The sequence below is a fragment of the Taudactylus pleione genome, unplaced genomic scaffold, assembly GCF_031769625.1.
Source record: "Taudactylus pleione unplaced genomic scaffold, aTauple2 ptg000170l, whole genome shotgun sequence".
NCBI lineage: Eukaryota > Metazoa > Chordata > Amphibia > Anura > Myobatrachidae > Taudactylus > Taudactylus pleione.
Window position 1 is genome coordinate 1,620,469 of NW_028284572.1, and position 14,854 is coordinate 1,635,322.

Genomic DNA, 14,854 nt, shown 5'->3' on the forward strand with positions numbered 1-14,854 from the left:
TTCCCCAAATTTTCACACATCAGTCAAAGACACCATAGAACTTTTAAAGTTCCTTGCTCACAACAGACATAAAGTGTCAAAAGACTAGATACAACTCTGTCAGACTAAAGTTTCCTACATTGGTCATTGTCTGTCCGAAGGTTTCAGACATCTATCCACAGATAGAATTTCAGCAATACAAGAAGTCAGGCTACCCATTAATAAGAGAAAGTAAAGGGGTTTCCTGGGAATGGCGGGTTACTGTAGAATCTGGATACCCTACTATTCACAGCTAACTGCATCTTTATATGACCTGGCTATAGCTTCAGTGCCTGAACCTTAAATGCATACAGACCAGACCAAATTGTAATTCCAGCTATTGAAAGAAGAACTCAGCAGCACCAGCTTTAGATTTATTTAATTACAAATAACAATTTTTTTTATTTTGTCATGAACATATGGATCATGCTACAGGGCTATGTATGCAGTTACATAGCAGTAAACAAAGGCCATTTGCATATTACAGCTCCCAGCTAGATGCAGTGGCTAAAGGATTACCTGTCTGTATAAGAGCAATAGCAGCAGTAGACTAGCTTATGCAGACATTGGCCCTCATTCAGAGGCACTCGCAAGAAGTGAGCACTCGTTCTGAATGAGGGTGGCCGCTTGTTTTTTTAGTGCAGCCTCCTGGTCGCTAGCTAAGCTGTGGGTTACCCAGGGAGCTTCCTGCTCTGATCGAGCAGGAAGCTTCCCACTGACATCACTGCTGATGTCAGTGTGGCGGCCCATAAAATGGCAGGCATTCAATCAGGAACACCTTCATTTGTGTAGCCCCACCCTTGCCCTGCCTACAAAATGGGGCAAGCTGTCGATCAACATTGACAGCCGCATCTTTTGTAGTGAGCGCTGGAGCGAGAGAATTTCTCTCTTGCTTCGGGGCTTGAGCACGCACAGTGCGGCTGCTGCACATGCACAGGGCCTTAGCATCCACCTGGTTGTGAGTGCTCAGCGCTTGCGACCAGGTCTGAATGAGACCCTTTGTTTTGGGTTGCAAAGTTTTTGTTTCTCATGCCGTTGCAGCTTTATCGCCTGTCAGAAAACTAGGCATGTTATTGCTGCACGCTTAACAATATGGGAATTAGCCCTCATTATGCCTACAAATATCACTTTGGTTAAGTGTAATGTATTAAACCCAGCTACACTGTTGCCATTTAATGAACAAGATGAGTTTCAGAGAGGGGAATGGGGAGAATGGTGGGTAGGACAAGATGTATCTCATGATTGTTTGAAACATGAAGATGAGCAATCCACCCCAAGGGTAGATCTGGAAGACACACCACTTCAAAAACCTGATTTAGTTTATTGTGTTGATGGAAGTTCTCACAGATAAACAGAAACAGGAGTGACTCAGTCGAGGTTCGCAGTAGTAGATAACACAAGAACAGTTTTCTCTGTCACACTTCCGTCTGCTCACTCAGCACAGTTGGCAGAATTAAAAGCATTGATAAAAGCTTGTCAACTGGCAGAAGAAAAGAGTGGAAATATATACACAGATCGTAGATATGCTTTTGTGGTGATGAATGATTATGTTAAATTATGGAAACAAAGAGACTTTTTAATGTCTACAGGCAACCCAAATGCACATGCAAAACCAGTCAAAGAAATGCTTGAAGCTATACAAATGCCTTCATATATTGTGGTCATCAAATGCCAAGCACATATAACCGGACATGATAAGGTTACTCGAGAAAATCATACAGCGGATATAGCCACAAAAGCAGCAGCTCAAAAAGAGGATGTAAAAGAATCTGTACAACTACTGATATATGCATACCAAGTGAACAAACAATAATGAAAATGCTAAAGGTTTCTGATCCACAGGAAATTACTAAGTGGGAAAATGCAAAGTGTATGGAAGACAATAAAGGCCTGTGGCAAAGGTACTATAAGCCTATTGTCCCAAAATCACTTTTTCCAGCATTGTCACAGATGTCCCATGGACTGACCCTTGCAGGTAAGATGGCCATGATAAGTCTGATCCAGACATATTGGTATGCCTCTGGATTTGCATCTGTTTACAGAAGAATGCAGTAAGACCAGTTAAAATAATACCTTCACATATTCCCCAAACAACAGGTTCTTTCCAGATTATACAGATTGATTTCATTCAGCTTCCAAAGGTTAGGATGCTTCACTATGTATTAGTATGTGTAGATGTATTCTGAGGGTGGGTCAAAGGACATGCTATGGCTAGTGCAACAACATCAATTACTGCAAATAAATTGGCACAGCAATTTGCCTGTAGGAATGGCACACCATATTTGATATCCTCTGACCAAGGCACACATTTTACGGGACTAGTGTTTAAAAAAATGTGCCATTTTCTTGGAATAAAACAACAATTACATGCAACATATCATCCACAATACAGTGGCAAGATTGAACATTACAATGGGAATATTAAAAACAAACTGGGCAAAATGTGCAAAGAAACTGGTTTACAATGGCCAGAGGCTTTACCCTTAGTACTACACTCAATCAGAGTCACCCCCTAGAGGAGAGTTAAACATTTCCCCTTATGAGATATTACTTGGAAAATTGCTTAATGTTGTTGTACCTGCTTATGAAATCAGTAAGATAAATGACTTAACTGTGCAGTATCTCATTTCATTAAGCAATCAGCTGAAGAAGATACAGACTGCTGTGATAGGCACATAACTTATGTAGAAGGTGCTTGTCACAAACTACAAACTGATGATGAGGTAATGGTCTGGAATTTCTTGAGATCAGGCTCGCTGACAGACCAGTGGGAAAAACCTTTTAAAGTCTTGTTGACAACTCCAACAGCTGTTAAGATAAAAGAGAAGACTTTGTGGAGCCACGCTACACATTGTAGAATTGTCACATCTCCTGAGACAGCCCAAGCATAGGATATCCTCCAAGACACAGCCTTTTTAATTCACCATTAATAACAACAAGTGAGTGGTTTTTACAGGCATAATAATCCCCGGGCCACTTGCTAATGCAGTAACTCTGAAGGGTACTATAAATATCAGGACTATGTTGAACAAAGCAATGCTGTTGGGCCAAAGGCCAGATTCGGGACTTTGGGGGTGTATTCTCTCATGAGAAACTTTGATTGTGATGACTTTTGCTTTGATTGAGTTTACTATATATATGAAACACTGTGAGTAATGTGACAAATGGTACAAATATCCTGCATAACATATCAAATGGTACAAATGATGAGTTCCCTTCATACAACACTGGTGTAATATATGTGTATGCAAAGCCTTACAAAAGGGAGATCATAAAAGTGATTTTTGTGTAAATTCCATGACAGAAATGCATAGTTGAATTGCAGAGACACTTAATGAAAGTAGATGCTGGGTTTGCACTCACCTATCTGTGAATGTAGAGGCAGGCATACCTATGATAGCTCACTACATCAGCACCACTGACCTGTTAAATAAAGACTGATCATGTCATGACTGTCCAAATGGGACTTATATCTGTGCTAACCAGGAACCCAACTTGCAGACTGTAGTGGATTTTCCATGTAGTGATGTATCAACAGCTAGATCACTTTATGCTCCTGCTTTACAAGTGACAGTTGCCACAGGGAAACCCAAATTTTGCATGAATATAAATTACATAAAACATAGAGGACAGAAGGTTGGCATTGAAGACATATCAGGTCCACAAAAATTGTTAGAAGTAAAATAACAAGATTTAGGATGTACTAACTGAACAGGAGTAATCTTTGTGGCTAAGATGCTGGCTAACCAAAATAATGATACCAGCTCCATTTGGTATTCCTTAGACAACATGGGATCTTTGGTGGTGAATGAGACTTTGTCTTAACTAAAAAGGTGTACTTTTAACAATGCAACTTGTAATGATGCAGCAGGAAATAACAGCCTACTTTATGGCATACATAGGATTCCTTTATACTAGAAATGTAGGTATGCCTTTACCAAAGGGAATGTATTATGTGTGTGGAAAATGGGTCTATTAATGGATTCCTTTTGGGGCAAGTGGACAGTGTGCACTTTCCTATGTGGTTCCCTTTGTGAGAATTACTGATCACTTAAATCAATACCCCAGATAGATACATGTAGAACATGATTTGGTACCTGCTGGCCTTATTTACTTAAAACAATGTAACATGAGGGAAATAAGAAAGGGGATATATCCTTTAAATTCACAGAGTGCTGCTTGAGTACTTTTTCCATTATCCACTATTTTTCAGGTAGAAAATGTGATTTCAGAAATTCTGACTTTGATGGATCAGATGTTAGGAGAATTGGTTGTTTCTATATTAGACAAAAAAAGGGTAACAATAGGTTCGCTTCTATAATTATGAAATGCTACAAAGGGTTCTGGTGCACACCCTGTTAGACACAAAAAATAATGACAATAAATGACAGAAAAACAAACCCTGAGCAAAATCTTAATTGGGGATCACAGTCTTATATTAATATAATTGAAATGTCCGCTGACACATGGACTAAAAATGTTCTGAAATGTATTTAGGAGGGAGAGAACTCCCCCGTTTTCAAGATACCGGTAGGTAAAAAGGTAAAGATAGCTTCTTAGAATCCAGACAGTCAGCCCAATAAAATTTGTCACTTTATCCTCTTCTCACACCAGCGTGCATATCCCTTGTTCCTCAAATGATAAGAAGGGGAACAAAGATGGGTCGCAAATAGTGTGATACAATTTTATTATGAGGCAAATTTCTTTAAAACTATTGTGAATCAGCGTACCTCAAGACTAGTTGTATACAAACACCATCAAGCATTTAGTATAACTTATACACAGGATACCTCCTTGGACCAAGAATCTACCTGCTGTAGCCCAGTCTGGATGGTCACCTCCTCACAGTTCCACCACCAATGCATGTCTGCTTGAGAAAGCCTTTATCAAGGTGTATAGGGCTGTACTGACTGTTACCTTTAAATACCCCTCCCTATTCATTCATTGGTCCATTACTGGAGGGGATAAATATACTAAAAAATACCTTTAATTTATAAAATAATTCAATAAACATACATTACGTTTTTTTCTTGACTGACTTATAGAAAAAACTTTGTTAAAACCTAAGAACTGTGTATACACATATTATTTGCGTTCCACTGCATCATGCACGTGGAACGCATACATTTCCAGTTCCTGTCGGCGGGCAAGATGTGAATATTATCCCTATAGTGCTATAAGTTCTATAAATGGTCATGGATCTTACACAATGAGGCCATCATTCCTTGTGATGAAGGACTCACCCAGTCCCCATGTATGCCCCTAGGTCGGAGTATCCCCATGGTATTGTATGCGTTCCACCTGACGGATCCTGTGGAACGCATACACTTCCAGTTTGCGGAAGTGCTTCGGGCGAGTCAATGCGCTCCACTCGTTGTAGTTATGGTATTGCATGCGTTCCACCTGACAGATCCTGTGGAACGCATACATTTCCGATTTGCGAAAGTGCTTAGGGTGAGTTCATGCGCTCCACTCGTTATAGCCAGTGGAATGCATGCATGGAGCGTGGAACTTCTTTACATGTCTCCTGTACCATGCTTGTTCATAACACTATACCTTTTAAGTGTGTACCAGGTCTAAACACATCCACATGTATAATATAGGTAGGGGTAAAATATAAATATATAAAATACATCTTTAAAAACATAGTAAAAACTTAAACATAATATATCTCCTTCAGCACATGCCCAATTAAATTTTTTTGATATCAATATATAAACAGATTAAGAAGAATGGACTATAAATCCAATGTGATAGGATAAAAACAGATAAAATGAATATACATAAAATTAATAAATTATATTATTTATAAGAATCATTTTAATTCAAAATCCATATTCATTCCTTTTGGATGTAAAGTGCCTAATTCATAACTCGTTTTCATTTCCATTCTCGCAATATTACTGTCAAGTTTTTTCTTTCTCCAATGTTTTTCTACTATCTGGATGCCCATAGCTTTACGGACATCTCTAATGGAGCTATTATGATGTTCCTTGAAGCGTAACGATAATGAATGTTTTTCGAAGCCCTTTTTGATATTTCTAACATGTTTGGACCATCTCTTTTTTAAGCACCTGGAGGTTCGTCCGATGTATTGGAGTCCACAACTACATTCTATTAGATATATGCAATTTATACTGTTGCATGTAATAAATTGTGTGATGTCACGTGTTACTCCAGTTGTCTTAGAACTATAATTTTCAAGTTTATTGGGTTGGTTAGCATGGTTCTTACACATTTGGCATAAGCCAAAATGATAAAATCCTTTTGATTTAATTCTATTTGTCCTCTTTATTGGGATAGCACTTTGAACTAGTCTATTTTTTAAAATTTTGGGCTTCTCTATATATAAAGGTTGGTCTATCAGAAATTACAGGATTCAAAACTGGGTCCTTCTGTAGTAAATACCAATATTTACGTACCATTTTTTCTACTAATTTGTATTGGCCATTAAACGTAGTAATAAATGGTATTTTTAACTTTTCATCTTCCTTTCTGTTACCTTCTTTTGTTTGTAATAATAATCCCCTGTCTATTTCTTTCATTTCTTGTAGATCTCCAAAGGTTTATAAGAAAAATTTCCCTGAAAAAATATTTCCTCACCCAAAACGGGAGAGATAACGCTTGTCAAAAAGAAATTTTCAAATCTAAGTCTAATTTTAACCCTACCTATAATAGAGGGTGTTTCATTGAAAGTTTCCAAAAGGCCATATGTACAGAAATAGAAGAAATGGATCCAACTTGGAACAAAATTAAAAAGAATATTAGTAAGAGAGAAAGAGAGGCTATAAAAAGTCTTGAAACCAACGAATTGATTACTATCAAACCAGCAGATAAAGGGCGGGGAATTGTCATTATGGACACTTGTAAATATGAGAAAGAAATAGCACGTCAATTGAATGATGAAATCACATACAGAACACTTAAGACCAATCCCAGTGAACGTATTGAAAGGGATATGGTCAAATTGATTAATAAATACAAGGAGGACAACACTATTACAGACAATGAAGCTAAATACATAGTGAAAGATATTCCCTCATTCCCTGTATTTTACATACTACCCAAAATTCATAAGTGTCTAAACGATCCCCCTGGCAGACCGATAGTGGCAGGAACAGATTCAATTACTTCAATCCTATCACACTATATGGACTACCACCTACAACCTAAAGTTAATAAATTAAAATCTCATATTAAAGACACTACGGATATTCTTACCAAAATCAATGATGTAAAATGGCAAGAAAACTTTATTCTTGTAACAGCTGATGTGAGTAGTCTTTATACCATTATAGACCACTCCAAGGGTATAGAAGCAACACAATTTTTTCTGAATCAAAGTAATCTAAATGAAAGAAAAATTAATTTGATTTTGGAAAGTATAAATTTTATTTTAAAAAATAATTTATTTTGGCACTTTTTATGAACAAATAAGAGGAACAGCAATGGGCACTCGATTTGCGCCATCATATGCAAACCTCTTCATGGGTTTTTGGGAGGAACATTTTATATGGACTAATAATACCTATAAAGAAAATATTAAATTATGGTACAGATTTATTGACGACATTATTTTTATATGGGAAGGAAGTGAAGAAGAACTCAAAATATTTTGTGAGATTTTAAATAATAATGATTTTTACATTCATTTAATTTACACTCATAGTAAAGTGGAGATCAATTTTTTAGATCTCAATATTTACATAAAAAATAATGAAATACACACTAAAAACTATATGAAACCTACAGATAGTAATGCATATATCAATATGACAAGCAACCACCATCCAGTATGGCTAAGAAACATACCAAAAGGTCAATTAAGAAGAATCAGATGAAACTGCACTGAAGTAGAAGTATTTACTGAACAAGCAGAAAATTTGAAAAAGAAATTTGTGGCTAAAGGATGCTCTAAAAAACAATTAGAAATCCCAGTCAATGAAATAAAAGAAATAGACAGGGGATTATTATTACAAACAAAAGAAGGTAAAAGAAAGGAAGATGAAAAGTTAAAAATACCATTTATTACCACCTATAACGGCCAATACAACTTAGTGGAAAAAATGGTACGTAAATATTGGTATTTACTACAGAAGGACCCAGTTTTGAATCCTGTAATTTCTGATAGACCAACCTTTATATATAGAGAAGCCCAAAATGTAAAAAATAGACTAGTTCAAAGTGCTATCCCAATAAAGAGGACAAATAGAATTAAATCGAAAGGATTTTATTGCTTTGGCTTATGCCAAATGTGTAAGAACCATGTTAAGCAAACCAATAAACTTGAAAATTATAGTTCTAAGACAACTGGAGTAACATGTGACATCACACAATTTATTACATGCAACAGTATAAATTGCATATATCTAATAGAATGTAGTTGTGGACTCCAATACATCGGACGAACCTCCAGGTCCTTAAAAGAGAGATGGTCCAAACATGTTAGAAATATCAAAAAGGGCTTCGAAAAACATTCATTATCGTTACACTTCAAGGAACATCATAATAGCTCCATTAGAGATGTCCGTAAAGCTATGGGCATCCAGATAGTAGAAAAACATTGGAGAAAGAAAAAACTTGACAGTAATCTTGCGAGAATGGAAATGAAAACGATTTATGAATTAGGCACTTTACATCCAAAAGGAATGAATATGGATTTTGAATTAAAATGGTTCTTATAAATTATATAATGTATTAATTTTATGTATATTCATTTTATCTGTTTTTATCCTATCACATTGGATTTATAGTCCATTCTTCTTAATCTGTTTATATATTGATATAAAAAAAAAATTAATTTGGCATGTGCAGAAAGAGATATATTATGTTTAAGTTTTTAGTATGTTTTTAAAGATGTATTTTATATATTTATATCTTACCCCTACCTATATTATACATGGGGATGTGTTTAGACCTGGTACACACTTAAAAGGTATAGTGTTATGAACAAGCATGGTACAGGAGACATGTAAAGAAGTTCCACGCTCCATGCATGCATTCCACTGGCTATAATGAGTGGAGCACATGAACTCTCCCTAAGCACTTCCGCAAATTGGAAATGTATGCGTTCCACAGGATGCGTCAGGTGGAACGCATGCAATACCATAACTACAATGAGTGGAGCGCATTGACCTGCCCGAAGCACTTCCGCAAACTGGAAGTGTATGCGTTCCACAGGATCCGTCAGGTGGAACGCATACAATACAATGGGGATACTCCGACCTGGGGGAATACATGGGGACTTGGTGAGTCCTTCATCACAAGGAATGATGGTCTCATTGTGTAAGATCCATGACCAGCTATAGAACTTATAGCACTATAGGGATAATATTCACATCAGGCTTGCCGACAGGAACCGGAAATGTATGCGTTCCACGTGCATGATGCAGTGGAATGCAAATGATATGTGTATACACAGTTCTTAGGTTTTAACAAAGTTTTTTCTATAAGTCAGTCAAGAAAAAAACGTAATGTATGTTTATTGAATTATTTTATAAATTTAAGGTATTTTTTAGTATATTTATCCCCTCCAGTTATGGACCAATGAATGAGGAGGGAGGGGTATTTAAAGGTAACAGTCAGTACAGCCCTATACACCTTGATAAAGGCTTTCTCAAGCAGAAATGCGTTGGTGGTGGAACTGTGAGGAGGTGACCATCCAGACTGGGCTACAGCAGGTAGATTCTTTGTCCCAGGAGGTATCCTGTGTATAAGTTATACTAAACACTTGATGGTGTTTGTATACACCTAGTCTTGAGGTACGCTGATTCACAATTGTTTTAAAGAAATTTGCCTCATAATAAAATTGTATCACACTATTTGCGACCCATCTTTGTTCCCCTTCTTATCATTTGAGGAACAAGGGATATGCACGCTGGTGTGAGAAGAGGATAAAGTGACAAATTTTATTGGGCTGACTGTCTGGATTCTAAGAAGCTATCTTTACCTTTTTACCTACCGGTATCTTGAAAACGAGGGAGTTCTCTCCCTCCTAAGTACATTTCAGAACATTTTTAGTCCATGTGTCAGTGGACATTTGCATTATATTAATATAAGACTGTGATCCCCAATTAAGATTTTGCTTAGGGTTTGTTTTTCTGTCATTTATTGTTTCTATATTAATCAGACAGTAGAAGAAGTGTCCCAAATTTGAAAAGTTGCTCTAGAAAATGGAATGGCACTAGACCATTTGTTGGCAGAGGAAGGCGGTACATGTGCTGTTGTAGGACAGGAGTGTTGCACATATATAGATTATAATATGGCAGAAATCATTGGACATTTAAAGAAGGTTGGAGAGTTACAAAAATACTTAAATAAAGTAGGTACTGGAGAAGGATGGGACCATTTGGGATAGTTAGGTAAAGGTGTTGCCAAACTCCTTTCTGGAATAATACAATATGTTGTTTTTGATATAATAGTAGAGGACATAGCAGTATGAGTATTAAGTGTGACCTACAATATGTATACGGTATTGCAAAATTATTGGAAAATTAGATGCGTGGAGGGAGATGACCATTGTAGTCATAGATGAGGATGTCCCAGTGGGCCAGGACCCAATGGCAGAATAAAGGTCTAAAATTTTGTATAGTGAGTTGAAGAAATATTATGACAGTCTCCAAAACCATTTGCCTGATGACATATACCATACTCTGGAGGGAGATACTGGGGAAAGGGAAATTGTTGAGCTTGAGAACTTCATATATGAATTGGAAGATGAAGGTGTCAGAGGTAATGTGGAATATGTTGGACATGAATTAGTCAGAAGCCTCAATTAGTTGTATTGTTCCTCTCTTAGTCATACCAGAAGGTTCACCTCCATCTGATACAGTAAGTGTTAGCGCATGAACTTGTCCCTGTGAAGTTACCCGTTCCTTTATGTATGTCTACCTACTCCACCTTAGTAATAATTGGAGAATAACCTTCCTGATTTGTGTAAGTAATATGCTCAGTAAATGAGCAGAGAGGGGACATGATATGGATAATTGAGAGCAAAATAGGAGTTGAATGATTACATTTTCATTATGTATGTAGCTTTGCCTTTAAAATACATTCACTTGTATTTGCAATTATTTTGTATTCTGTAGGATGGTTTGAGGAAATATGTTTATCAAGCAACATTCTACAAGTAGGTTTAAGGAAGTATGTCTAGTTGCTGGCTATATCTAGTTGCAAGTACACTGTGGTGGGCTAGCATCCTATGGAATAGGGAAGTAAAATTCAGTACAAAGGACACCTTCCATTAGGGGAGTATATTAATATTTTATTGGTTTATGTGATACTAACATATTTGATTGGTTTATGTGATATTAACATTTGATTGGTTTATGTAACATTAACATTTTGATATATACAGATGCATTGTCACACCACAAATGTGCACATAAATCGTGCTACACGCCATGGTATGGTACAGCACATCTCCAATTATGCTACTGTGTCTCCATTCAACCCTATAGAGATGCTAATGCACGTCTCCGATTGTGGGAGCGCATCTCCCATTCAACCCTATGGAGGCGTGAATGCGCGTCTCCGATTGTGGGAGTCCATCTCGCACCACACATAGCATGAGATGCTGCACTATAGGATGCAGCTGGGCATATCTGTATAAGTGTGCAATGATTGATGTCAGTTGGCAATAAAATAATTTTGCCAGCTCTGTGTATGCTACACAAAAAAAGCTTCAAAAACAATTCATTGTTTTTCTACTCATTGCCATATTAGTACCATAGGACATGCCAGGATGCCACATGCAAGGTAAATTGATCCAGAGGAGCGGAATGTGATATGACCCACAGTACTGTGTAGCACTGGGCACAAATGGTGCTCTGCAGTACTGGACACACTATAGAACTGTGCAGGACTGAGCACATCATAGTACTTTGTAGCACTGAGCACACTCTAGTACTGTGCAACATTGGCACACCATAGTACTCTGCAACACTGGGCAAACCATAGTACTGTGCAGTAATGGGCACACCACCATAGCTCAGCTTTGGTGACCAGTGACTGGTGGACTGTGACTCCTAGCAGCATTGTGCTAAGAACCAGTGTCCCCTTTGAGGCATGTGCTATTGATCAATTTTTAGGCTAATTTCCCAAATATTGCAATCTCAGTAACTAACTGTGGTTTTGCCTTTGTGCATTGTGAGCAAAGTTCATTCAAACAACCAGCAGCAGAAAAGGTGGACAGAATGATAATTACTGTATGTATAATGTTGGTGCAGTCAGCCAGGCTTTGTCAGAGCATGGATAATATGCAGTGTGTGGTGGTTTGAGGTGGATATTGAAGGTGGGGTTGCTGTGAGAGGTGGACATTCAAGGGGCAGCGGGAGGTGCTGTGAGGTGGTTATTGTATATAGATCCTATATTTTATATAAGTCACTAGATTTGTCTTTGTTTGTCAGACAGGGCTGGGAGGTGATGTATTTGATTACAGTTCTTAGACATAATGATTTTTCATATATTTCATAACACATTCAAATCATTTAAACCACATTAGATAAAACATGCCTGCAGTTTATTTTTCCCACTTCCATTTTTCTGTTGCCATGCACTGGTAGACATTTGACCCCAGGAGACGGCACCCTTGCCCTGATCTTGTCACAATATATACTATAAATTTTGTTATACTGTATGCTACCACTATGTGTAAATTGAAACCAGGAATGTCAGTAAAAAAATTGAGATGACTTACTTTTAAATGTCTGTTCAGATTTTTTATTATTGAAACTTATAATTTAAGGTTTTTAATAAAATTATGTCTAAAAGACAAATTGCAGGAAAAAGTAAGGGAGGGTTAACTGAGGGGTGCTCTAGTGAGGGGTAAATACTGACCAGACAGAAGGACATCTTTAAATTAGTGAGAGCCAGTAACATATTAACAGGGGGGACCTGTGCTACCCTATTAATATACTACCACCTATCTCTCTATCCCTTCTATCTCTCTTTCTCTACTTATGTATTATCCCCTTACCTCTTACTCAATGTCTCTTTTCCTATCTCTGTCACTTTCTCTTTCTCACGCATACACTGCAACTTTTTTTCAGTAAATATTCCTGTCACTCATGTAGCACCACTGCTCCCTTCTGTCACCCCATCTCAGTGATAATGACAGAGTGTCATCCCCAGCTCTAGTATAAACTGTAAATAAAGTGTATGCCCTGTCACCCCGTGCAGCACCTGTGAGGTGTCACTGTGCCTCACCAAATATTTATTAAAACCACGCAGAAGTAGGCAGACCCTGTTCGCCTTCTTCTGTGACATCACAAGTTGGAGAAAACTTGGCTGGTCTGATGAAATAGTTGGTTAGGTGTGAAGAGCACCATAGGACAGTTGGTCAGTTGGATATTTGGAGGAAAGTTGGTTTGCTGCATGACCAGTGTTAGCATTGCCTATCACCGATGTCTTCAGTTATAGTGATGTACTAATCCTGCCTAATTTGATGTTGGTTCTGCCTACAGTTGAGTTGGCACCCCCATGTGAGGCCACTTCGAGATATATTTTCAGGGCCACTTTTAGTTCATAATCTGCCCTGCCCCTGTACAACAAACTCAGAAAATAAAACTTTTAGGAATTTGGCTCCTTTGGTTTATGCCAGTGGTTTTCAAACTTGATCGTCAGGACCCCAAACAGTTCACGTTTTGCAGGTCACCAAGCTGGTGCACAGGTTTATTCATTACTAACTGACACATTTTGAAATATCTATAGGTGGAGCTAATGATTTCACTTGTGATTCTGTGAGGAGGCCTGGAAAACATGCATTTTTTCGGGTCCTGAAGACCCAGTTTGAGAACCTGTGGTGTATGCCATCTTCACATTCCCTCTCACGGAGCACCTATCCAACTCCAGAAACCAGTACTATGCACAGTGTCAGATTCTGCTGGAGGAATTCTTCATAAATGTTAAACACCTCTTTATACTGGGGATGTATCTGTGAGTTACACTTTGCACATAAGGCCTGATTCACTACGGATCGCTATTGTGATTGCAGCTGCGATTACGTATGGAGGTCTGCTGCAAAAATATGCTACTGAATGCCTTTCACACAGCCAGCATAGATATGCCTACTACCAGTATCTCACATCCATAACACCTTACATTCCTGCATATACACAGGTGACATCGAGTAACATCGGCCCCTCACAAAGGGCTCTATTTATTAACATTATTTTTACATTATTTTTCACAACCTTTTCACATTAATTTAGTATCACCTATAGTTATTACAGGGCAATTGGTATCACTTATTTATAGTAAGCAGATCACATTTCCCATAATTGTAATGGGAAATGTGATCCAAACAAAGTTACTAAAAATAAACTGTAAAAAAATACTGGGGAAAGCCCTGTGATAATAACACCACCTGGAGGTGGCATTATCCAGGGTCTCCCCCAGTTACCGGACTCCTACTTTGCTCTAAAAGGCAGAGCAGAGCCGTGAGCCTGTCCCAGTGATCAGCTGTGTGGTCTAAACAGACCGCAGGCTGATCTCTGCTAAAAAAAATAAAAAAATAAAAATTTACTTACCTGACTCCAGGCACCGGTGGTTGGGGCTCTGGTGATGTTCTCCCTCCAGTCAGCTGGTCTCCCATGGTGCACTGCAGCCCGGTCATCAGGTGATCAGGTCCCAGTCAGTATGGGATATCAGGTGACTGGAGGCATGGAAGACATTACCGGATGCCCGATGACTGCAGGTAAGTGCTATCAATGGGGGGGTTGCAAGGGGGTCTGCGATTGCGGGGGTGGGGCTTAATGATGGGGGCAGCGCTTAGCACTGGGGGGGAAGCAGCGGCGTCTGGTCGGCGCATGCGCTGACACTTTCTCACTCTATTTTT

The 14,854-nt window shown here is 38.2% G+C and overlaps 1 pseudogene; it reads left to right on the forward strand.

Moving 5' to 3' along the window:
* The first annotated feature begins 3,039 nt into the window (after positions 1-3,039).
* Positions 3,040-10,459, forward strand: LOC148521291 (uncharacterized; annotated as a pseudogene).
* The last annotated feature ends 4,395 nt before the right edge of the window (positions 10,460-14,854 follow it).